This window comes from Pongo pygmaeus, chromosome 1, assembly GCF_028885625.2.
Source record: "Pongo pygmaeus isolate AG05252 chromosome 1, NHGRI_mPonPyg2-v2.0_pri, whole genome shotgun sequence".
Lineage (NCBI taxonomy): Eukaryota > Metazoa > Chordata > Mammalia > Primates > Hominidae > Pongo > Pongo pygmaeus.
In genome coordinates this window covers 100,935,881-100,962,452 of record NC_072373.2, presented here as the reverse complement: position 1 = coordinate 100,962,452, position 26,572 = coordinate 100,935,881, and the positions used below count along the sequence as shown (strand labels likewise).

The 26,572-nt window shown below is 42.3% G+C and overlaps 2 pseudogenes; one reads left to right on the top strand and one right to left on the bottom strand.

Moving 5' to 3' along the window:
* Window positions 1-6,249, top strand: part of LOC129028576 (myomegalin-like) — a 55,220-nt pseudogene extending 48,971 nt beyond the window's left edge.
* A 4,479-nt stretch (window positions 6,250-10,728) lies between these two features.
* LOC129028581 (neuroblastoma breakpoint family member 3-like) lies at window positions 10,729-26,242 on the bottom strand (annotated as a pseudogene).
* Between the last annotated feature and the right edge of the window lie 330 nt (window positions 26,243-26,572).

Below are 26,572 nucleotides of genomic sequence, written 5' to 3'. Positions count from 1 at the left end.
ATTATTTGTTACATGGAGGAAGGTGGCAAGGCACCCAGGAAGTCCCAAGTCCTGTTCTGACAGTCATCTGGCCTCCCTGGATAAAGGGAAAAGAGGGAAGGTAAAAAGAATATAACACTACAGTTTGCAGAAATTTCCCCTTTGTACAGGAAATGCTGGTAAACTGAGAGAGTATGTTTTCCAGGAGGGAGGCCTCAAAGGGCTCTTCTCTGGCCCTAAGCCCAAACTGGATTTTGCCTCATTTTCTGAGGTGCAAATGAAATGATAAAACTTGATCAAAGGAGAGGGCAGAGAGAAAGAAAGAGGACGACTCCTGTCTCTCAGGTCCACCTTCCTTGGTGCTGCTTGAGGGATCAGAAGAAATGCCTTAACATAGGTGCATGAGAACTATGGCTGCTAAGTGTGAACTTAGTTACCTCCAGTTATAAGCTAGTGTGATGTTCCATGGTGTAATGGTGAGGGCTTTGGACTCTGAATACAGTGATCAGAGTTCAAGTCTCAGTGGGACCTTTCCGTATAATTCCAGTGAGGTTCCTCTCTATTGCTCCCTAAGTGGAATGGGGGAAATTGCCCCAATCGTGGTCGTGGACCCTCCAGGTGACTGGCTATATGCAATTGGAGTCCTGGACCCAGTGACCCAGCAAGAACCCTCCCCTCTCAGGGTGACCCTGGGCCTCCAGGTCAGAGGTCTCCTCCACTAAAAAGGCTGCCTCCCCTCAATCCTACACCCCGAGTTTTCTTTTACTCATGTCACTGGGCCACTGCCCTGTGTCTCTTTGGAAGAAATTACCTACATGAAAAACTTTACTTCCAGGATTCCCTAATTCCTTCATCCCATAGGATGGTGCAGTTTTTAATCTCCTGATATTGGGTCCAGTTCTAATGCGCACGTTGCTTTTTATTTTCATGGGATCCCCTCCAACCAGTTACCAGTGGATTCCTGTCTTGGGGTCTCTGTGGATGGCAACTAGATGCTGCTCTTGTCTGAACTCCTGACACCTCTCTCCAAGGAATTGCCTCCCTTAGCCTCCTAAATCAGTCAACATTTAGATTTGAGCCTGGAATCCTGGCATCTGTGGAGAACAGAGGTTCCTCATCCCTGGCCAGCTCTCCCACAGTGAAGGGGGGAGGAGGAAAGCAGCTGTAAGGGGCAAGTCTGGGGCCCTGGGCAACCCCCTTCTTCCTGCCCAGACTCTGCTCCAAGGAGAAGTTGCCTCAGGACCAGATCAGATGGAAACTCTTTTGTTCTCTTCTCATCAACAGAAAAATTTAGACAAGAACTCTGGAGGACCTTCCTAGCTCATACAAATGGTGTGGCCAAGTCTCTCCAGTTTTGGAAATGTCCAAGGTTACCAAGTGTTTTGAGGTCTCACTTTGGAGCCTCTGAAAAGGAGGGGTTAGGGCCCATGGAAGGTACCTGAGGGATGCAGGGGAGAGAGGGGAAAAAGCAGACAGAAGGGAGGAGAGAAGGCGGGAGGGGGAGAAAGGGTGTGTGAGGGCCAGGAGCCAGGATTCACCCTGACAGTTCAGTGACTGCTCCCTGCCCCCAAGGTTCCCACTGTGGCACCTTCCAGCAGGTGGTTTCCATCTTTTATTTATATCCCAAGAACTTGGCTTTACGGAACAGTCCCACCCTATTTTTCTAGCATGAGTCCTGGCAAAGTTTCTTTTCATCATTTGGGGGATGAGATGGGGGTATATAGGTTTGCAAGTGACTAGGAGCTAAGTCAGGACCTTGTGAAGCTGCTCAGTGTTAACTGTCTAGTAGCCTCCTTTCCCCCTTCCCTTGCAGGATGATTGCCTGCAAGACAGGACCTGGAGGAGGCCAGGGCACCCAAGGCCACAGAAACACCCAGGGATGAGTCCCAGCTAGAGATGCCTTGGCTGAGCTCACTGTGCACTTCCAGGGCTCACAGGGGTCTGTCCAGGAGGCTAAGCAAGGGGACCAGGGAGGTTATGCAGAAGGCTTCTGCACAGCAAGGCAGACATTCTTCTTGGAGCCCCCAACCCAAATCAGGTCTTCCACTTCCTCTTCCTAAAGACCCTTTACTGCAGCTATTCTTTTACTAGAACTACAAGTTTATAGGACATAGATTTCAGTGCCCTCATCTAGCCAACCATCTTCAGGTGCCAATGCCCAAGGTAACCTCCCTCCCTACCAAGACCTGACTCAGGACCTTACCTTAAGGAGAAGATGTCCTGTTCTTTCTTTCCCACAAGAACTGCCCTGGCCCAGACTCCATTTCTGTCTGGTGACCAGGACAGTCCCCTCACCAGTCTCACAGGTTGGGGAGGGCAGATTCTCCTCAGCTCCCTGCCCCTGAGAGACCCGAAGAGTCTTGTGTGGCTTCAGCCCACAGAGGGATATCCATGGCCCACATCTCTCAAAACTCTCCCCTCCCACTCTGAATCCACCCTCTACTGCATGCTCCCCTCACAGAACAGACATGTTTGTTTGTTTGTTTTGCCTGTCCTTGTTTTGCCTGTCCTTGTTTTGCCTACCCATATCCCAGATTGACTTTTCTGTCTTAGAACTACCTTTCCCTCTTTGGACAATGTTTTCCTGGTACTACACATGAAGATATCCCACTCTCCCCTGTTCAAGGAGAGAGTGCCTGACCTAAGCTGGGCCCATCAGATCCAGTACTTACCTGGAATAGGGAAAAGATGGGGAGAGTGACCAAAGATTACAAAAATCTCTGAAGCTTATCCACTTGAGAGAGAGTCCCTGAAGATACTGGCCTTTCATTCCTGCTATGTATATCCAATGTGACTGAACTCTGAATAACATATACAAGTTATAACAATGTAGTAATTGACCCAGCAAACTAGGACATAAGCACGCTAGAGGGTAAGGTAGTGAGAGGCATGTTTGGGGGTGGTGGTGATGAGTAAGTATGTGAAGGAGAGATAGTGCCTAAACTTGAAAATCAAAAAGTAATAATATATATTTAAACATAAGGAGATAAATAACTAAATAATTGCTTCTATGTGATGAAACTCTGGGAGTACACAAAGGGACTACTGTTGTACTAAACAAATTTTCAAGTATAAATAACTTTGATAAAGTATCCAAATAAAAAAATTCCTTTCTCATCTATGTATGTGTATATATATATACATACACATATATATTTGCATTCTTTTTATTTTGAATATAAATTTTTATACAGTCATATTAATCCCTCTTTTCATTTAAGGATTTGAGTTTGATGTCATGCATACAATGTGATCCCACTGTATGACTACAGAAATGTTGGCAAAGTAAGTTCAGAGGAAATGGTAGGCAAATACTTCCCAGTTTTGGCCAGAAGATGGAGAAGAAAAGAATTCTCATAAAATGTTAAAAGTATGACTTGTTATATCTTCTTTTCACAGTAATTTAGACAGAAATTAGCAAAATCAGAAATGCATAAATACTTTGGTCTGACAGTTCCATCTCCAGGTGTCTACGGAGAAATAGACAAGCGATGCATGACAGATACATGTGTCAGTCTGGTCCCTGCAGTTGTATTTGTAATAATACACATTGGAGCAATTTCATGGCCACCGGTTAGAGAATGTTTGAAGAATGATCCATTCATATCAAGAAGGACATTTCAAAGATCTAAGCCTGATGGAAATGCTGGAGGCCATGACGCTGATAGGAGCTCAAGCGTGTTGACCAATTACTACGTGACAAGCATTGGCTCCACGCTCATTTAAACTTTGAACAACCTCAGTGTTCTGATTTAGCCTATTGGACAGCAAATTTGACAGAAATGGAGGCATAGAAAATTAATGTGTTTAACTTCAAACCCTGGCAGATTAGGTTTTTCACCCAGAGCCTGTGGCTTCACCATAGTTGTGATTCAGGTTCCATCATTTTCCACTTTAGGAATTTCCAGTATTCCAAATATGAGAAGCTGAGAAAACAAACAAACTCAAAACGCTAAAAACCAGGATAAGTAAGGGTAGATGTTTGTTGGGTGTGGTTTAAAAATGGACTTTTTTTGCCTCAAGCAACAAAAAGGAGCCTTGGAAAATAGACAAGAGACAAGAAGAAGAGAAGATTTAAGAGATATTTGGTCCAAGGAAGAGATTCTTCAGATGGAAGGTCATGTCAGCTAGAAACATTAATGTGACTGGATAGGCTCAAACCACTGACTTTTCAGTCAACATCTGACAGCACTAACCTAGTGTTCTAGAGACACTGCTTATTAAACAGTGAAAGCTGCTTCTCAATTGTGTCATCCATAATTGTCAAATATTGCCATTTAGTAGCATAAGGAAGTATTCTCTGTTGCCAGGCTAGAGTACCCATAACTCTTCTGTTTTGTTGAACACTCTTCCCCACCACAAACCCTCTTTAGAAGACTGGGGGCTCCTAAAATATTGAGGCTGAGAGTCCTGTCCTTGTGAATGTTTGGGCATTGACCCAGGGCCAAATCAGTGGGAGACTCCTCCACGCATACGCCAGGTTCCCAGGTGACAACTGCAGTCTCTGGATCTGAGGTCATCCACTTTCCCATTCCTAGCTCACCTCGCCCATCGTGAAGCCTGGTTAGTATTACCAAAGACCCGAGTGGGCAGATGCCCGCAACAAAGACAGAACCTGCCGTGTGCCCATCTTGCTGATCCCTCCATCCTTCTAGACAAAGGCTTCATGAGCCAGGGACCTTGGGTTTGCTCACAAGACAGCCCCTCACCTAGTATGCATTAGTTCATTATGTATATGTATATGTATGTGTACATGTATATGTCCTCAGGTTGTATTCCTTAAATATATATATGTAATTCCTTAAATATATAATTTTAATACAAAATTTTAAAAAGATTCCTTTAATACACATTTACAATAACATCAAGAAATATAAACTATATAGCAAAGATGTGAAAGCCAGCCAGGCTCTCAATAGCATCAAGAAATATAAACTACATAGGAAAGATGTGAAAGCCAGCCAGGCTTGGCTTCAAATCCCAACACTTTGGAAGGCTGTGGCAGGAGGGTCACTTGAGCTCAGAAGCTTGAAACTAGCCTAGGCAACATAGTGAGAACTCATCTGTATTGAAAATCAGAAAAATTATCCCGCTGTGGTGGTATGAGCCTGTAGTCCCAGGAACTCAGTGGATGAGGCCCTAGGATGTCATAGTCCTGAGAATTCCATGCTACAGTGAGCTGTGATTGTGCCACTGTACTCCAGCCTGAGTAAGATCGTGTCTAGAAACAAAAGAAGAAAAAAAAAGATGTGAAAGCCTATATATTGAAGACTAGCAAGTATTGTTGAGAGCACTTAAAGACCTTTGGAATAGAGAATGCTCCTTCTTACATTTCAAGATTGCTTTTGTTTTGGGGGGACACTTGCTATTTTTTAAGAATATGAAGTTCTTCTTAGGCATTCCTGTAAAAAAGGCTACTTTTTGATAGGATTGTATTGAATCTGTGGATTGCTATTCATTGTATTTTTATCTTAACCATGTTACAACTTCCAACCAATGGACACAAGATATCTTTCCATTTATTTAGCTCTTCCTTAATCTCCATGAGCAATGTTCTGTAGCTGTCTGTGTACAAGTACTGCACCTCCTTGAAAAAAATTATTCCCAGGCATATTATCCTTACAGGTGCTATTATAAATGAAGTAATTGTGTCAATTTTCTTCTCAGATTGTTCATTGCTAACACAACTGATTGTTTGCTGAAAGTTTGCTGAATTCACTTGCTAATTCTGGTAGTGTGTGTGTGTGTGTGTGTGTGTGTGTGTGGTCTCTGTGTGCATGTATGTGTGTTTGCATTTGTATGTATTATTTGGGATTTTCTATACATAGGATCACACCATCTGCAAATTGAGATCATTTTGTTTTCTGTTCAAAAATATGTTTTCTCATGTTTATTTTTGAAAGATAATTTGGCCAGGTGTAGAATTGTAGACTTCAGTTTTTTCTTTTTTTAAGTACTTTATTGCAAACTTCTTGTTTGTAAAGTTTCCTATGAGAAATCTTATGTCATCCTTATATTTAGTGCTCTGTATGTAACATGTTCTTTCCCCTTTTATTCCTTTTAAGATTTCCTTTTCATCACTGTTTTGATGGATTTGATTAAGGTGTTCCTTTGTGAAGTTTTCTTCATGTTTCTTCTTCTTAGAATAATCGTATTTCTGTAATATTTGAAGTTTGTAGTTTCCATGGAGCTTCTAAATCTTTCATCCAGTATGTTTTAAATATCTTTGTTTCTCTTCTCCACTACACGCCCTTCAGGGATTCAATTTAGCCTTACACTAGGATGTTTAACGTTTTTATGCTGATGGTCTTTTTATGTTTTCAAGTCATTTGTTACAGTGTGTTTCATTTATGTTAGTTTCAACTTCTATTCCATCTAGTTCAATAATCTTCTCTTCTGCAATGTTTAATCCAGTGCCTTCTTCCATTTCAGACTGTAAATCATGGTTTTTATCCACAGAATTTGATATTTAAAAAATCTTCAACTGCTCCATTTAATTAAAATATAATTATACTAACTGCTCTAATGTCCTTTTCTTCTATTTCCAACATGTGTCAATTTCAACTAGATTATTAGATTCTTCATTATGTGTTATGTTTTCCTGCTTCTTTGGCTGCTTGATATTCTTTTATTTTTGTTTATTTTTTTTTGGTGGGGGGAATGGAGTTTCACTCTCATTGCCCAGGCTGGAGTGCAATGGTGTGATCTTGGCTCACTGCAACCTCTGCCTCCCAGGTACACAAGCGATTTACCTGTCTCAGCCTCCCAAGTAGCTCAGATTACAGGCACACTCCATCATGTCCGGCTAATTTTTTTGATTTAGTAGAGATGGGGTTTCACCATGCTAGTAAGGCTGGTCATGAACTCCTGACCTCAGGTGATCCACCTGGCTGCTTGATATTCTAAGATTTGATGCTGCAGCTTTGGTGTCAATGCTCAAAAGTGCCCAAAGACACCACTTGACCTCAGTGTCTATGCACACCCAAGCTTTTGCGACAGGACAGGTAGAGAGGGCAGAGATGAGTGTGCTACAACATGCTGGTAGAGGGCACCTCAATTTTGCTTGGGGCTTTCCTATGCTTCATACAAAAATGTGTCTTCCTTAATTTTTCCCATAAGAACCACCCTACTTCATGCCCTGTCATTCTGTCAAAACACCAGGACAGTCCTCTCACCAGTCTCAACCACCCAATGGATTGACAAATGTCCAAATATGATTCAGTGGAGAAGGCATTCTCTTGTCAACAAATTGTGTAGAAACAACTGGACATGCATATCCCCAAAGGAAAAAAATTCACCTGAACCTCAATACTAACTCAAAAACTAACTCAAAATGGATTATGCAACTAAATATAAACTAGAAAACTAGAAAAAGTATAGCAGAAAATATAAGAAAATCTTCATGACACAGAGGCAAAAGTGTTCTTTGTTATCAATAAACACAAACCATTAAAGAAAACATTGATAACTTCAACTTTATAAAAATTAAAAGTTTTTGCTCAACACAAGACAGTAATAAGAGAACAAATATAAGCTGCAGATTGGGAGAAAAACAGTGGAAATCACAAATATGACAAAGGGCATGTGTGATAGTTACTGGTACTTGTCACTGTGACTGAGCACCATGGTACCGGGACATTTGGCCAAACATGATTCTGGTTGTGTTCCAGAGAGTGTTTCGGATACAATTAACATTGGGATGGGCAGAATAAGTGAAGCAGATTACCCTCCTTAATGGGGGTGGGACTCATACAATCAGTCAAATGCCAGGAGAGAATTAAGAGGCCTAATGGAAAACAAATGCTTTCCTGGGTATCCAGCTTTCCTTGCATCTTTGGAATTTCAGCCTCCATAATCTCAGAAGCAAATTCATATATATATACACACACACATATACATTTCATAGGTATGTGGCTAAGATTGTATTTTTAAAAGTTCAGCCATGAGATGATTGGTGAAGCCAGCCAATGAATAAGGGTGTGTTCTATTATACGATTCAGTCTTCTTTTGTGCACAATTGAAGTTCTGCATTTGAAGTAGGAGGATGGGAGAGAGTAAGTCCACCTAGGATGATAACAGCTGAATTTCTCAACATACACTTCAAAGCCCTAGAGGTTAACTTAGAGAGTCAAAAATTCCATCCATAATCCTGCCTCTACACACTAAGGTTAGGGAACACTGTGGCTCTCAGGTGACTTTATTTAGCCAGGTCTGGGAGCCACACAACAGCAGAGGGAGCAGAAAACACTATGCAAATGGAGGCCAGGACAGCAGTGAGGGCCTGTTAATGACAGAATACAGGTAAGACTATCCTCAGAAGCAAGTGTGGAGAAACACACATCATGCCTGAGACCTGGTGGATTAAAGCACTGGCTACTGGGGAATTGAAAGGCAGGGGCTTCACCATGCAGAGGACCAGAAGTGCCAATCTTGGAAATGCAGAACTGCTGGGAGATGGGGAGGAGTGGACCATGGAAGTATCCTCTGGAGACTCGTGGTGAAGAGAACAAATGAATGAAGTAACTGGCAGAAATTAGAGTTCCTGGTAGAACAAAATAGAATCCCACAATGAGAACATACACCATGTATGTCCCCCAAGGAAGACAATGTTTCCTAAAAACTCAAGAAAAATCATTTTGGGCAAGCACCTTACATCCAGTAATGTGATCCATGTTTTAAGACCGTGAGAAAAGATTATTAAACATGGTAAACTCAGTGAGACCCAATTCCCTCAGGAGGACTCTGTTAAGGATGAGTACCACTCAGCAAGTGATGACTGTGACATTCACTTTTGAATAGCTCATGAGCATTAATATATTTAATTGTGGATCTAAACTAAAAACCAAGGTGGGGACAAGATGACAATCACAGAATGTCACTGGTATGTGTTAAGTTCAAATACTATGATGAGAAGTAGCAGGCAAAGAAGGTAGGAAAAAGAAAACACATTCTGTAACTGTCATATGGAAATATTTGATGCTGAAAGTTATAGCTTAAAATGTATAAACCAAATATTAGAAGTGTGTCTAGTTCAAAGGGGGGAAAACTATCAAAAACATTTTTAGCACAATATTAAACATGAGCTCTACAACCCTTCCTAAATGCCAGAGGCACACGCAGACACACACACACACACATTCACAAAGAATATAAATAATTGGAACCAAGAAAAGTAGTAAATACATTCTGCTACATACGGTAAACATAGCCTACAATGTGGAAGAGATTAGAAAATAAACAGGGAAATGAAAATGTTTTTATTAATTCACATCAGTACCCATGAAAAACAATCAGCATAATAAAAGATTATAACACTGAATGTAAAAAACAATCCAGCAGTCCAGAGTGATAGGCAAAAGTTTTTAATTGTATAGATTAAAATTAACTTTGGACAAAAGTTAAAGCTCAGGCAGAGAATTTTTTTTCAACAACAGACACTAGCAAAAACAAAGGCACAGTAAAAATTGAGACAGAAAATTTCCAGTGTAGAGATATGAATCTAATGATAGACATAGGCAGGGATGATTAATAAATGATAAAATGTTTAGAGGATGATCATTAGAATACAGGACATTTATACTTTCAAAAACCACTTTCCCAAATACTTCATTATAAGTAAGGTGTCTCTAAAAGGGGCAGATCTCCTAGACCCCTCCTTAACCAAGTAACCAGTCCTGATGTCATGATAATGGTGATGGACAAACTAGACCTCCTCTGCCCGCAGATGGGCTGAGGTTGGAAACTCACAGCATTGACTCTGCAGTGTTCCTGGCAAAAGGTTTAGGCTGAATTTAATCATGAAGACATTTTCAGACAGCTTCAGAATGTAGACCATTGAGCCAGATGGCTGACCTGTCCTCTACAAAAAAGTCCATGTCACCACAATCAATGACAACAACAAAAAGATGAGGAAATATTTGGGGTTCAAAATAACTAAAGAAATGTAGCTACATTATCTTTTTACTTTTTTTTGAACCCAAAATGTCTCTTCTCCTTTTTGTTGTGTGATTCGTGGTGACATGGACTGTGTGAAGGAGACAGGTCAGTTGTCCTGCTCAGTGCTCTACATTATGCAGTTGTCTGGTGATTACCTCCTATGAAACTCAGGCTAAGCGTTTTCTGCAAGAACATGGCATTGTTCACATTCTGCACCGGCAGATTCCGAGGTAACATGCTGTCTCCTGCCAGTGGCTCCTGACTCCTGTTCTCTACAGGATAGGAATTGAGAGGAGCATGGCTACAGCCTCTCAATGCTGTTTGTCCATCTAGCTGTGGTCTTTCTAAGTATTGATATCAATTGGAGGCTGAAGGACTGTAGCTTCTCTCACCAAAGGAGCCTACTGGGCTACAATTGTCAAGAGCAGTCAGTGGTTCTGAAATACAATCCTCAGCCAAGGATCCCTCCTCTGTTACAGATGGATCAGCTAAAAGAAACCAGTACTGAAGATACAAAGAATGGGGTTAGGTTCACTGAAACTAGGGTAACACCTTTGGATGAGCTAAACACAAAGATGACACTGACCTTGAGCAGGTATAGAAGGTCAGAGACATGCCTGCAAAATGAAATCCCTGAGGAGTTTTGTAGCTATCCAGAGATATGTGGTTCAATTTAGAATGTCTGACAGATCACTCCTGGCATGTGCTGCATAGTTATGTGAACATGTCACACCTAACTTGGGTCCAATGTCTTCAGACTTAGCACAGGTTGCCACTGGCATGGTCTGAGAATAGGAATAGAGCCATGCCCACTGACCCATCCTATGCCTGGGCTTTGAAATGGAACTATAGTTTCATTCAAATCTACATGTGCCCATAGGTCCTGCCTGCAGCAATGACATCTCTCAGTTTAGTAAGGGCTGCTTAGTGCGGGAATATGACTCCCATCTGGAAGACCAGGTGGAGTCTTATCACCATCAAAGTAAAAAACCTATTGTCCAGGTCAAGGGCCAAGCTGCCGTGCTGTTTCTTAAATGACTAAAAGGCACTTCTCTGGTGCTGGAATGAGTCAGGTAGTTCAAAGTTAGTTGGAGGAGTCGAATAACATCTATCCAGTGAGTCCTGCAAGACTTCAGGCCCTTCCACTTCCATCAGCACCCCATTGAGCCTGGAAAAGGAGACAAAACTAAAGAAGCAGCCAGGGAAAATCAGACACCACAGAGCCCCAACTAGATTTCAGGGGTAACATAAGGAAGTGGTTAAAAAAGAAAAAGGATAGATCCATTAATGAGGTAAAAATTTATTGCCTTTATGTTGAGATAGAACAGGGACTGGTAGAAAACAATGAAAGAGAAAGACAGAGAGAGAGAGACAGACAGAGAGAGATAGAGAGAGAAAGTGAGCTCAGTGAATTGGCCAGGTGACACACTGATAAGGGAGTAAAAGGACATTCTGAGTTAGTGCCCTCATGACACACAGCAAAAGAGTGAGCTCTTTAGTTTTCCATAAAACGTGCTCAAAATTTGATGCAGTCACCGTGAAAGTACAACTTTTGAGGTATGGTTAACCTATGGTACATTAGTAAATGATAAGGGGAGGAAGAAATGAAAACCTAAATGTCTACTACAGTGAAAACCAACGGCAATGACAGTAGGAGTAATTCAGCCTTCGTTGAAAACATGAAATTAAACATACCCTGTTTTCCCTGGATCTGTCATCTCCAGGTGTTAACACAGAATTAAGCGTCCACAATTGCTAAAAGTTACCTGGGGCATGGTGGGTTCTGATCTTCTTCCTCTTCTTGGTATTTTTCAATTTCTGAAATAAATTCAGACATGGACAGACACATTAAGCTGATTCCCCTACACACATAACAATCCACTGTCTAATCCTCACACAGGGACTTCAGGCTCCTCAGCATAAGAATAGGACACTGTGGAGATATATTTCAGGAGGCCTGAAGGCTGCTCATGATAGAGATTCCTTGATTTTTGTCCCAGAAACTAAGGGTAAAATGTCCCTATTCTGGTAGATCGTTATCACAATATCATTTGTCCCAAATTTGTGCAAATGGTTATGCCATATCTTTCCAATCAATTTAAAGCAAATGCCCTCAAATGATTTCTAGGAGAAAAACTGCAATAATCAGCCCTGTTTCATCAAATACTCAGGTTGTTCATGGTTGTGAGGATTTTGACTGAAAAAGGAAATCTACAAACCCTTGAGTCAAAATCATAGTTCTCTGAATTTGTCACATCTGCCCAGGTCCAATGTCTTCAGAGTAGAATCAGAGTGCCACAGGCATGGCCTGAGATGAGGAAGAGAGCCATGCTCACTGACCCATCCCATGTCTGGGCTTCCAGGTAGAACTAGAGTTTCATTCAACCTATGTGCCTATAGGTCCTCACTGCAGCAATGATATCTCTCAGCTCAGTAACGGCCACTTGGAGCAGGAATATGAACTCTATATGGAAGACTCAGTGGATCCTTATTGCCTTCATAGAAAGATACTTACCATCCACATCAAGAGAAAAGCCAACATGTTGTTCCTCCAATGAGGAAAAGGAACTTCCATAGGGCTGGCATGAGTCAGGCAGTTCAAGACAACTAGAAGGAGTCAAATAACATCTATCCAGTGAGTCCTGCAAAATTTCAGACTCTACTACCTCCAGCAGCTCTCTGCTGAGCTGCAAAAGTAGAAAAAGTAAAGAATAAGCCAGGGAAAATCAGACACAACACAGCCCCAACTAGATTTCACGGGTAGCATAAGGAAGTGGTTAAAAAAGAAAAAGAATAGATCCGTTAAAGAGGTAAAAATTATTGCCTTCATGTTGGGTCAGAACAGGGCCAAATGGAAAAGGATGAAAGAGAAAGACAGACAGAGAGACAGAGAGAGAGACAGACAGAGCTCAATGAATTGTCCAGGTGACACACTGATGAGGGAGTAACAGGACACTCTGAGTTAGTGTCCTCAGGACACACAGCATACAGTGATCATGAAAAGAATGCACTCAATAATTTTCCATAAAATGTACTCAACTTTCCATGCAGTCACCATGAGAATACAACTTTTGAAATATGGTCGACGTACCATAGGTTCGTAAATGATAAGGGGAGGAAGAAATGGAAACCTAAATATCTACTGCAATGAAAACAAACAGCAATGTTAGTAGGAATAATTCAGGCTTGGTTGAACAGACGTAGTCAATATTGTCGGCCCGCTCTGTCTTCCCTGAACAAAGAGTCTCCAGGTGTCAACACAGAAGTAGCTGTTCACAATTGTTCAAAGTTACCTGGGGTATGGTGGGCCTTGGTCTTCTTCATCTTCTTGGTCCTTTTTAATTCCTACAATAAATTCAGACAGGGATAGACAAAATAGGCCAATTCATCTACATCCGTAACAGTCCACTGTCTAATCCCCACACAGGGACTTCAGGATCCTCAGCATGAGAACAGGACAATGGGAGAGATATACTTCAGGAGGCCTGAAAGCCGGTCATGATAGAGATTCTTCAGTTGCATCTCAGAACCAAGGGTGAAATACCACTATTCTGGTAGATCATTATCCTAAAATCATTTATCCCAAGTTTGTGGAAACAGTTATGCCTTATTGTTCCCATCATTTCAAAGAAAATGCCCCAGATGATTTCTAGGAGGAAAACTGCAGTATTCAGCCCTGTCTCATCAAACGCCCAGCTCGTTCGTGGTTGCAAGACACTGAAATTAGAATGAAGGAGAAAATCTACAAACCCTTGAGTGCAAATCATAGTTCTGTGAATTTTTCACATCTGCCTGGGTCCAATGAGCTGAGAGTGGGCTCAGGTTGCCACAGGCATGGCTGGAGACTAGGAATAGAGCCATGCTCACTGACCCATTTCATGTCTGGGCTTCCAACTGAAACTACATTTCATTACAAGCTATATGCGCCCATAGGTCCTGCCTGTGGCAATGACATCTCTCGGATCAGTAAGGGCCACTTAGAACAGGAATATCACCCCTATCTGGAAGACCTGGTGGAGGCTTATCACCTTCATAGTAATGTACTCACTATCCACATCAAGAGCCAAGCCAAGGTGCTGTTCCTCCAATGAGTAAAAGGCACTTCTGTAGGGCTGGCATGAGTCAGACCGTTCAAGATAACCGGAAGGAGTTGAATAACATCTATCCAGTGAGTCCTGCAAGATCTCAGGCTCTTTCTTGTCCAGCAGCTCCCTGCTGAGTCTGGAAAAGTAGGAAAAAGTAAAGAATAAGGCAGAGGAAATCAGAAACCACACAGCCCCAGCTAGATTTCATGGGTAACATAAGGAAGTGTTTTTTTAAAAAAAAAGAACAGATCCAGTAATGAGGTAACAAATTATTGCCTTTATGTTGGGATAGACCTGGGTCAGGTATAAATGGATGAAAGAGGAAGAGAGAGAGAGACACACACACACACACACACATGCACACACACACACATGCACACACACACATGCACACACACACACACACATGCACACACACAGAGAGAGACAGAGATATAGTGAGCTCAGTGGATTGGCCAGGTGACACACTGATGAGGGAATCAAAGGACACTCTGTATTTGTGCCCTCAGGACACACAGCAAACAGTGATCATGAAAAGAGTGGGCTTAATAACTTTGCACAAAATGTGCTCAAGTTTCCCTGCAGTCACTATGAGAATACAGCTTTTGAGGTATGGTCAACCTTCACTAGGTTAGTAAATGATAAGGGTAGGAAGAAATGAAAACCTAAACATTTAATGTAATGAGAACCAAAAGCAATGTCAGTAGGCATAATTCAGACTTGTCTGACAAGATGAAATCATTTTTTTCAGCATGTACTGTTTTCCCTGGACTTGGCATCTCCAGGTGTCAACACCAAATTAACTGTCCACAATTTCTCAGACTCACCTGGGATCTGTTGCCTCTTGGTCCTCCTTTTTCACTTGATCACAACGATGTCCTGCAAATAAATTCAGATGGGGCCTCTTACATTAAGCAGTTCTTCCTTGCACACAGAAACCTTCCTCTGTCCAATCCGAACACAGGGACCTCAGTCTTCTCAGTGTGAGAACAGGAGACTTTGAGAGAAATATACCAGGAGGCCTGAGATCAAGTCTTGAGAGAACTGACTTGGTTCCTTTCTTGAGCCTTGGGCAAAATTCCCCTGTTTTGGAACGTTATCTTCCCAATGCGCTCTGTCCTAGGTTTGTGTACACAAATGAGCAATATTTCTCCCAATAGAGTTTAGCCAAATAGTTCTAACACCTTGTAGGAGAGATACGGCAATATTCAGGCTTCTCTCATCAAATACCCAGGACTTGATAGCTTACGAGATTGTGGACACTGAGATTTGATGGAGGGGTGCAATGTACCAGCTCTTGAGTCAAAATGAGACTTGGTTCTACACAGAAGCATCAGCTATTATGTCTTTTGTGGGTGAAAAGTCAGCCATTTATCTAGAAAACATACCAGCAAGATGATGGACAGATGAGCTAAAACAAGCCAACTTAGAAGACACAGAAAATGGGGATAAATTCTGTGAAATCTGGGTCACATCTTCCACTGAGAGGTAGAGAAGAGTGACACTGGCCTTAGGCAGGTAAAGAACTGCACAGACATGCTTTGGGAACAAAACTCATAAGGAATTTCATAGCTGGCAAGAGACATTTAATTCAGATGAGCTGATCTGACAGACAACTCCTGGGCATGTGCTGCATAGCTTGGTGTGAGTTTGCCACACCTGCCTTGAGTTCAGTGTCCTGACAGTCGATCCAGGGTGGCATGGGCATGGCCTGAGACTAGGAAGAGAGCCAAGCTCACTGACCCATCCCATGCCTGTGCTTCAGACTAGACTCCAGAGTGATTGAAATCTACATTGATATATAGGTTCAGCCCACAGTGATGGCAACTCTCAGCCCAACCAGGGGCACAAGGCCCAAAGATTATGGGGTCTACCTGGGACATGAACTGGAGCTTTATCACCTTCACAATGGAGTACTCACTGCCTATGACAAGAGCCAAGCCAACTCGCTGTTCCTCTAATGAGTGAAAGGTGCTCCTGTAAGACTGGTACGAGGCTGACTTGTCAGGAGGAATTGAGAGAGTCTAATAACCTTCATCCCAGGACTCCTGAGGGGCTTCCTCCTCTTCAGACTCCTGCAGATTCCTGACGAGCCAGGCAGGACAGGGATGACAGAAGATTTAACCAACAGAGATTAGACAACAAAACCTCCCAGATGTTATGATGGGAGACAGAATGGAGTGGTCACAGAAACCAAAGACATTTTTCCTTCAAGAGAAATAAAACTATCCTTCTAAATGCAGGGTAAAGGGTGTCTGCTCTGGGGACAGAGCAAAAATGGGCAGCACGTGCTCGGTACATTTGCCACAGATAAGCCAATGTAGGGCACCCAGACTCTCCCTGTAAACTACCATCATGACTTGCAGCACAGAGAACTAACACTGGGCTTCAACTACTTTGCATAAATTGGATTGAATTTTACATGCAGCATTCAAGTGAACACAGCTCTTGAGGCAGTGCAGACACAGATCTTGTTTATTAAGGGCCCCATTTTTCCAATATTTTGATATAATACATTTATTTTTTCAATTTCTTTTCTTGCACAAATACTAGCAAACATACTAACAAAAAATGGGCAGAAAGCATATATACATCTCTCCCTGGATTTAAACACTCGGGAGAGAACAGGCAACACCAAGAAATCCCTGTTTGAGGGTCTGGAGTGGACTTCCAGCAAACTCCAACAGACCTGCAGCTGAGGGACCTGACTGTTAGAAGGAAAACTAACAAACAGAAAGGAATAGTATCAACATCAACAAAAAGAACATCCACACCAAAACCCCATCTGTAGGTCACCATCATCAAAGACCAAAGGTAGATAAAATGACAAAGATCGGGAGAAACCAGAGGAGAAAAGCTGAAAATTCTAAAAACCAGAGCACCACTTCTCCTCCAAAGGATTGCAGCTCCTTGCCAGCAGTGGAACAAAGCAGGGTGGAGAATGACTTTGATGAGTTGACAGAAGTAGGCTTCAAAAAGTCAGTAATAACAAACCTCTCTGAGCTAAAGGAGGATGTGTGAACTCATTGCAAGGTAGTTAAAACCTTGAAAAAAATTAGACGAATGGCTAACTAGAATAAACAGTAGGGAAAACCTTAAATGACCTGATGGAGCTGAAAACCATAGCACGAGAACTACGTGATGCATGCACAGGATAAGTAGCTGATTTGATGAAGTGGAAGAAAGGGCATCAGTGATTGAAGACCAAATTAATGAAATGAAGTGAGAAGAGAATTTTAGAGAAAAAAAGAGTAAAAAGAAATGAACAAAGCCTCCAAGAAATATGGGACTATGTGAAAAGACCAAATCTACATTTGATTGGTGTACCTGAAAGTGACAGGGAGAATGGAACCAAGCTGAAAAACACTTTTCAGGATATTATCCAGGAGAACTTCTCCAACCTAGCAAGGCAGGCCAACATTCAAATTCAGGAAATACAGAGAAAACCACAAAGATACTCCTCGAGAAAAGCAACTCCAAGACACGTAATTGTCAGATTCACCAAAGTTGAAACAAAGGAAAAAATGTTAAGGGCAGCCAGAGAGAAAGGTCGGGTTACCCACAAAGGAAGCCCATCAGACTAACAGCAGATCTCTCAGCAGAAACAATACAAGCTAAAAGAGAGTGGGGGCCAGTATTCAACATTCTTAAAGAAAAGAATTTTCAACTCAGAATTTCATATCCAGTCAAACAAAGCTTCACAAGCGAAGGAGAAACAAAATGCTTTACAGACAAGCAAATGCTGAGAGATTTTGTCATCACCAGGCCTGCCTTACAAGAGCTCCTGAAGGAAGCACTAAACATGGAAAGGAACAACCAGTACCAGCCACTGCAAAAACATGCCAAATTGTAAAGACCATCAATGCTAGGAAGAAAGTGCATCAACTAACAGGCAAAATAACCAGCTAACATAAAAATGACAGGATCAGATTCACACATAACAATATTAACCGGAAATGTAAATGGGCTAAATGCCCCAATTAAAAAACACAGACTGGCAAATTGGATAGAGTCAAGACGCATCAGTGTGCTGTATTCAGGAGACCCATCGCATGTGCAAAGACACACATAGACTCAAAATAAAAGGATGGAGGAAGATCTACCAAGCAAATAGAAAGCAAAGAAAAGTAGGGGTTGCAATCCTAGTCTCTGATAAAACAGACTTTAAACCAACAAGGATCAAAAGAGACAAAGAAGGCCATTACCTAAGAGTAAAGGGATCCATTCAACAAGAGGAGCTAACTATCCTAAATACATATGTACCCAATACAGGAGCACCCAGATTCATAAAGCAAGTTCTTAGAGACCTAAAAAGAGACTTAGACTCCCACACAATCATAATGGGAGAATTTAACACCCCACTGGCAATATTAGACAGATCAATGAGACAGAAGCTTAACAAGGATATCCAGGACTTGAACTCAGCTCTGCACCAAGAAGACCTAATAGACACCTACGGAACTCTCCACCCCACATCAACAGAATATACATTCTTCTCAGCACCACAACACACTTATTCCAAAATTAACCACATAGATGGAAGTAAAGCACTCCTCAGCAAATGTAAAAGCATAGAAATCACAACAAACTGTCTCTCAGACCACAGTGCAATCAAATAGAACTCGGGATTAAGAAACTCACTCAAAACTGTGCAACTACATGGAAACTGGACAAATCTGCTCCTGAATGACTACTGGCTAAATAACGAAATGAAGGTGGAAACAAAGATGTTCTTTGAAACCAATGAGAACAAAGACACAATGTATCAGAATCTCTGGGACACATTTAAAGCAGTGTGTAGAGGGAAATGTATCACACTAAATACCCATAAGAGAAAGCAGGAAAGATCTAAAATGGACACCCTAACATCACAATTAAAAGAACTAAAGAAGCAAGAGCAAACAAACTCAAAAACTAGCAGAAGACAAGAAATAACTAAGATCAGAGCAGAACTGCAGGAGACAGAGACACAAAAAAAAACCCTTCAAAAAATCAATGAATCCAGGAGCTTGTTTTGTGAAAAGATCAGCAAGAAATCCCTGTTTGGCTAGTTCACCTGGCTCATCTGATTGCAAGTTCCTATCTTGACAGGACTACAAAATTAAAACCAATACAAGGGCCACAAATAACGCACAACATTGTTAATAAGGACAATTTGTAGTTGGGTGAAAAGAAGAAATAGTTCTATACATCACTTCCCCTTTTTCTCTAAATCTACAATCTCCCGGTGTCACTATTGAATTAACAGCCCACAATTCCACAGCATTACCTGGGAGACACTGGCCCTTTTTCTTCCTCTTTCTCATCATCACTTTCATTTTCTGTAAATAAATTCAGAGAAGCAGGTCACATTAAGCAATTCACACTTCACATATAACCAAATAAGTGTTCAGTCATAGCACAAGGACATAACTATTCTCAGTGCAAGAATATGGATTCTGATAGGAATATTCTAGGGTGCTCTAGATTAAGTCTGATGAGAAGTAGATGACCCTGCTTTCCAGACCCACAGGCCAAAATCTTCCTCTATGGGTAGACCATAATGCCATATTCCCTGCCTGAGTCTATGCAAAGTTAAACAAAACTTTTCCCCAAAACATCTCCAAAAATTGCTCAAACAATTTTCTAGGAGTGTTGCTGCAATACTGACTTATATCCCCAGGTAACACGGACATTAAATGTTTAGAGGCATCTATACATGAAACTTGACTGACAGATAAATTTGGACAGCTCTTGCTTTACAAAGAATCTGTGATTTGGGAGGCCGAGGCAGGTGAATCATTTGAGGTCATAAGTTCAAGACCAGCCTGGCCAATATGGGGAAACCCCATCTCTACTAAAAATACAAAAACTAGCCATATGTGGTGGTGTGCACCTGTGGTCCCAGCTACTCAGGAGGCTGAGGTAGGAGAATCACTTGAATCTGGGAGGCGGAGGTTGCACCAAGCCAAGATGGTGCCACTGCACTCCAGCCTGGGTGAGAGAGCAAAACTCCAAAGCAAAAAATAAAAAAATAAAAACATAAAGAATCTATGATGCTACAAAGAAACATTGGATCAGCCATTGCATTGATGGGGTGGAGAACCAGGGTCCAGCCTTGCTTTATGGAAATATATCAGCAAAGTAAAGAAGAAAGTTTCCTTCCCGATTTCAAGATGACTGTGCAAAGTAGCTAGGTAAGCTGACTTAAAGGAGATCGAGATTAAAGCTGAGAGCAGTGAAGCCTGCAGAACAATATTTTCAAATACACAGGAAAAGCTGCCAGCTTCCTTAAAAAGGCATAGAAACTCTGTGTACATTGTTTAGGGACAGATGACCTAATCACAGGTGACAAGAGATACTGAGTCGAAGCTAGGAGGCCTGACAGATATTTCCTGTGCTCCTCCTGCACTCAGGTGACTATGAGATTGTCACACTTGCTTGGGGTCCAGTAACTTGATACTGGGGACTGGCAGACAAAGGCATGACATGAGCTGAGAAGGACACAAAAAATCCCTGATATCTGTGTTTAGAATCCAATCGTAGTTTTTTATTCAAACCAATTTGTGTATATAGAGCCTGTCTTCAGAGTTTATCTTCCTCAGCCTAGAAAGAGGTATGAGACACAAGGAAAATAGAGGCTACCTGGGAAAATGTGTACAGCATCCTCTCATTCATCATGAGAGGATGAGTCAGTGAGAGTTGGATCGACTTTGTCTTCCTCAAATGTGATTTTGTTGTTCCTGTGAGGCTGGTTGGAGTCACAAGGGCCGTGGCCATTTGAACAAGTGATGGCACATTCCTCCAGCGAGTCCTCAGGGACTTCCTTTTCTTCAGCCTTCTGCACCTCCCTGATGAGCCAGGTGGGATCGAGATGACAGAAGATTAAACGCAGAGGGATTGGACCCCAGGGAGTCCTAGCTGGTTTTGACAGGAGGCATAAGAGAGTGGTCCCAGAAAGCAAACAGGAGGTTCCCTTTAAGAGGGAACAGGCAAACCTCTTCTCTCTGCAACAGAGCATGGCTGCCAAAGGAGCCAGGGAGGAAGAGAGCAGCTGGTGTTCACTGCACTGGACAGATAGGAGCTGAGGTGGATGAAGACTCAGCTATCCCTGTACGGTACAGACATGACACTTGGCACACATAGAGAAACATGACAGATGCCACATTCTGTGTCTAAGCTGGGTTGAATTTAACATACTATGGCCAAGGGAATGCAGGCTTTTGGCCCACTGTAGATGCCAGAGAGGGTGTGCCTCCTAGACCTTTTTCATATGTTACCACCCATTACTTGCTCCTGAGTATTCAGTGTTACCTGGGGACACATGATTCCTGTACTTTCTCAGCCTCCTCACCTTCAACATCTTCATCCTCATCTTCATCATTTTCTGTAAATACAGAGGTGTTCATTCAGATATTTCCCACTTCACACTCTGCAAGCACAGTCAGCCCAATGTACACAGAGACATGAACATCTAGGCATGGGTTACCGTTCAACTGAAAGCTCTCATGTTTTATCTTTAACAAAATGCCCTGGAACGGTTTCCTGATCCATCAGGCAATGCATTTCTGATCTGGAGGGCCACCATCAAGATGTGGCCAAATATTGAAAAGATTTTTTGCTCCACATATCACTGGAGGCTTGTGCAGCCTCTCTCTGGACTTCGGCGACTGTTTCCCCCATCCCACCACAGATCTGATTCCCAAGCACAGGCTTGGTGTCCTGTCACAGTTCGCATTTTGAACCTAATTCTTTCTCTTAGGAGAGGACAAGCTTGTCCCACAGTGCTCTATGCATCAGGAGACTTCGCAGGCCCTCCACGTGGCTTCTGCATTTGACATTCTCTCCATGGGGAGTGCTCCAGTCTGAAGCACTTCCTACCACCAAAAGCCCCTACATGAAGTGCCTTCTCCAACATGACAAGGTGAGGAGCTTCATCTCATTTTGAAAAGCAGTAGTAAGTGTTCCCACATTTGGATGCTTCAGTCCCTAGCAAGAGACAATCTGTCTGCCTTTGCAGATGGAGAGAGACAAACTTGGGAAGGATAAATCACTCACTCACTGACAGTTACTAAGAACATTGCTGAAGAGACAGCATGGGAACCTTCATTCTTAGTCCAGAGCTCTTTTCACTCTAACAAGCGCCCTCCAGTCACAGCCTCCTTCCTGTCCTTTAAAACTAGATAGTTGCTGCCTCTTGCTCTAAAGATCACCTTCCATCAAGGAAGGAGGGACAATTGCAATACTGTGACCTCCAACCCCATGGGTTTCCCATCTCTATTCTTACCCAGGAAGTCCTCGTCATGTCATGGCCACGTATGTTTAGTGGAAAAAAACACCACCGATACAACTGTCCTTGGAAGTATGGAGGTCTGGAGTCTCTCATAAGCCTGGGGTTTTGGGTCATCAGGGCCTATGGCCACCTTACCTGGGATGAGCTTTTGGACAAGGTGCTGTGCCAGCCTACACCCCTCAGCCAGCTGTTCTTGGAGGTACTGCCCCTGGGAGTTGTCCAGCTCATCCGGAGTGAGGAGGGACTGGAGATGCTGATTCAATGAGTGGGAGGCATCTCTCCCTTCCTGTAACTTCTCCTGTAACGGGGTCAGCTCTCATTCCTGAGAGTGGACTGGGACTTTGTATCACCTAAGGTTACATAGTAGAGAAATTTTTTTTTTTTTGAGAGATTCTTTAAGAATCTTTAAGAAGATTTTTTTGAAAGCAAATTATAGTAATTAAAGAAAAAAGAAACCCTAGTAGTAAATGTGACAAAGGATATAATCAGAAAATTTATAATGGAAAAAAGTTTCATTCATTCATTCATCTTTTTTTTTTTTTTTTACATATGTATACATGTGCCATGCTGGTGCGCTGCACCCACTAACTCGTCATCTAGCATTAGGTATATCTCCCAATGCTATCCCTCCCCCCTCCCCCCACCCCACAACAGTCCCCGAAGTGTGATGTTCCCCTTCCTGTGTCCATGTGTTCTCATTGTTCAATTCCCACCTATGAGTGAGAATATGCGGTGTTTGGTTTTTTGTTCTTGTGATAGTTTACTGAGAATGATGATTTCCAATTTCATCCATGTCCCTACAAAGGACGTAAACTCATCATTTTTTATGGCTGCATAGTATTCCATGATGTATATGTGCCACATTTTCTTAATCCAGTCTATCATTGTTGGACATTTGGGTTGGTTCCAAGTCTTTGCTATTGTGAATAATGCCGCAATAAACATACGTGTGCATGTGTCTTTATAGCAGCATGATTTATAGTCCTTAGGGTATATGCCCAGTAATGGGATGGCTGGGTCAAATGGAATTTCTAGTTCTAGATCCCTGAGTAGAGAAAATTTAACAGTGGAATTGGATAAGTGATCAGTTCTAATATTATGACAGAGATTTCTGAGACAATGTCCTCAAGGAGACCTCCAAGCAGAAGGTCAGCATATGTTTAAAGAAATGTCTGTGGCCAAGAGAAAGAATAAAAAATGGTTTACAGGCTTCCTCTATATCAGAGAGGGCTCCTGTAAGATCCTCGATGACATTCCATTCATCTTTCTCTTCTGTAAACAAAAGTAGGTGTCTTTCTAATTCGGTTTCAAAAAAACATCCTTTCAGTTCCTTACTCTGGCCAGGGACATCTCCATGTGAAAATACACATAGTGTATCTTGTGGCGACTAGATACAAAGCCATGTACAGAAATGAGGCCAGGTGCAGATGGGGAGAATTGAAGAGACGAAAGAAGAAAACAATGACAGGGTTGAGAAGGCAACATTGATTGAGTGAAAGAATGAGAAGGAGCAGTCAGGAGGTGATTCTCACTAAGGGTAAGTGGGGTGGTGATGGCACATGATTTTGAGTATACTGAATGCTGCTGGGTGGTTCCCACTCCTTTGGTTAATTTTGTGTTATGCAAATTTCCCCTCAACAATTACTTGTTTGAAAAAGAGAAAACAAGGCTCTGAGAAACAACTGCAACCCATAATTTATTGTTATCCTTGTTCTCTGTTTGATAAATATTTGTGTGTCAAGAGCCTACCATGGCAATTCCTGCCTTTCCCCTGGCCCAGCTTAGTTCTTACTTCTCCCTGCTGAGCGGCTGTACTTCAGAGATTTACACATCTGCCCACCTGCCTGCCCCCACCAGGCCCCCTCACCTGAGCTCCTCAGCTTGCCCGAGCTGATCTGCAAGCTTCTCCTCCTTGAACTGCAGCTCATTCCTCAGCATAGATTTTATGTGGTCTTTGCACTCTTCACATTCTGAGAAAAGACAGACATGCCTGCCTCAGTGGAAGGCTGGACATGCTGCTGTGGTCACTGCCTACAGGGCAGGAGCCAGGTCCATCCCAAGGACAAAACTGTCCCCAGTACCAGGCTCTAGGCAGGGATTTCCACATATTTATTCTTCAGTCTCCTGACTTTCTGGCATCTGATCCTCCAAAATTTAGGGACGAAGAAAGAGAAACTCAAGGGCACATCAAGGAAGTTGACAAGATGATTCAACCACAATGAAGTGGAGTCAGAATTCACAGCCACAGAGGTTTGACTCTGAATGCGGGACCACTTTCCCAAGCCTTGCAGCCTCTCCTCTAAAACACTGCACTGGGGCATGAAGTAGTGATTTCTTGTACAGTCAGGAAGGCCCCCCAGGACTATGGGACTGATGGTTTCCCTTTTACTGGGAATTTCAAGGACAAATATGTCAAAGATTTTTAAAATCTTTGATTTTTAAATCATATCTTCAGATGTGATTTTAAGAATCACATCTGAAGCATAAAGTATGAGGCATAAGACCATAAGGCCATGAAGGGAATATGCCCAAATGCTAATAAAGTTTGTGTTAATTTAGAAACAGTGGAATGAAGAACTAATTGATAGTGTTTACTCTGTGCCAATAAATGTTCTAGGAGATTGGCAAGAAATAGCTCATGTAATTCATTGCAGCAATTTACAGAGGTAGGTATTATTGTCGTACCCTGTGAACAGATGAGGAAACTGAGGAACAGACTGAGGGACAGAAAAGACAAGCAACTTGGATGGAGCCCAGGAGACAGGCCCAGGGTCCCTGCTCTGCACACTGTACTTCTACTTCCACACATTCTCGGGTGCGATCCTCTTTGGGAACAACAGCCTGTGCCCCAGGAAGAAGGACTTCCCTCTCAACAGGGTACTCTCTACTTTTTTTAAATTATATATTTATTTATCTATTTATTTATTTATTTATTTATTTTGACGAGTCTTGCCTTGTCACCCAGGCTCAAGAGCAATGGTATGATCTTGGCTCATTGCAACCTCTGCCTCCTAGGTTCAAAGGATTCTCCTGCCTCAGCCTCCTGAGTAGCGGGGATTACAGGTGCCGCCACCACGCCCAGCTAATTTTTGTATTTTTAGTAGAGACGGGGTTTCTCCATCTTGCCCAGGCTAGTCTCAAACTACTGACTTTGTGATCTGTCCAAGTCAGCCTCCCAAAGTGCTGGGACTACAGGAGTGAGCCACAGTGCACGGCCTCTACTCCCTGCTCTTGATGCTGTCACTTATATATACCACATGTTCTATTAGGAGCAGACTGCTCTTGAAGCCCTTCAGAGCGGGTACTGGGTACTATCACCAAGTTTCCCTCAGGGTCACTAGAACAGAACTTTGCCTATTGGGCCTCAACAGAAGCTTGAACTGAATAAAAGTTCACTTGTCCAGACATTTAGAACAACAGACTAGATGTTATTTGTCTGCAGGATCTTATATAGTACAGAGAGGATTCTTGAAAACATGATTTAGCCTCTTGGAGAAAACAGGTCATTTTGTGCCTGTGTCAGAAATCAACAACTGGGATTTTAACTCTAGTCCCACCCCCAGCTGACTGCAAACATGGAAAACATGCTAAATACTTTGGTACCTCTGTCTTCCAACTTTAACAAAATGTTAAAATACCCATTTCTATTTTCTTAGATGTACGGGAAGGATGAAATTATTTTGATGGAGACAGCATTTAGTTCCTCAGAGAGAAGATAGGACATCATTCATCACTTTTGGGATGGTGAGCCTATAGAATTTATGGTATTTGTTCTGCTGGTTGGCCAGGAGTAGGCCACTTGAGTTACAAGAAATTTCTCTTTGATGTTTCTGAACTGCTGTTTGTTCTCTGCCAGCTGGGGGCGCAATTTCTCATTGATTTCTAGAATGTTCTTTTCTGCCTTCTCACTAGACCAAGGGATGGCAGATATCACCATGCTGATGTTTGTGGCAGAAGAGGTGGAGCCAAGGACTGGGGAGAAGAAATCCAAACACATGATAGGTTAAAAACTGGTGAAATCCAATAGGTTTAATCAGGACTGAGGGATGTCAGTAAGTGAAATTCTTAACTTACTATTGAGAAAAACGTGATCACTCCCCACAGCACTTTAGGATCCTTCACCACAAAAACAAGGTTCGAGGTGCCTGAACTCAGAGCTGAAGGCACTCATTACCAGTAGGTCAGACTCTGACAAGAGTAAGGAATATTGTGGCCAGCATGCCAGGTAACCGTCTGCAGTTGCAATAACAGAATTAGAAGATGAGGGTGTCATGGAATCTTAGAAGCTCTGCGTTGCAAT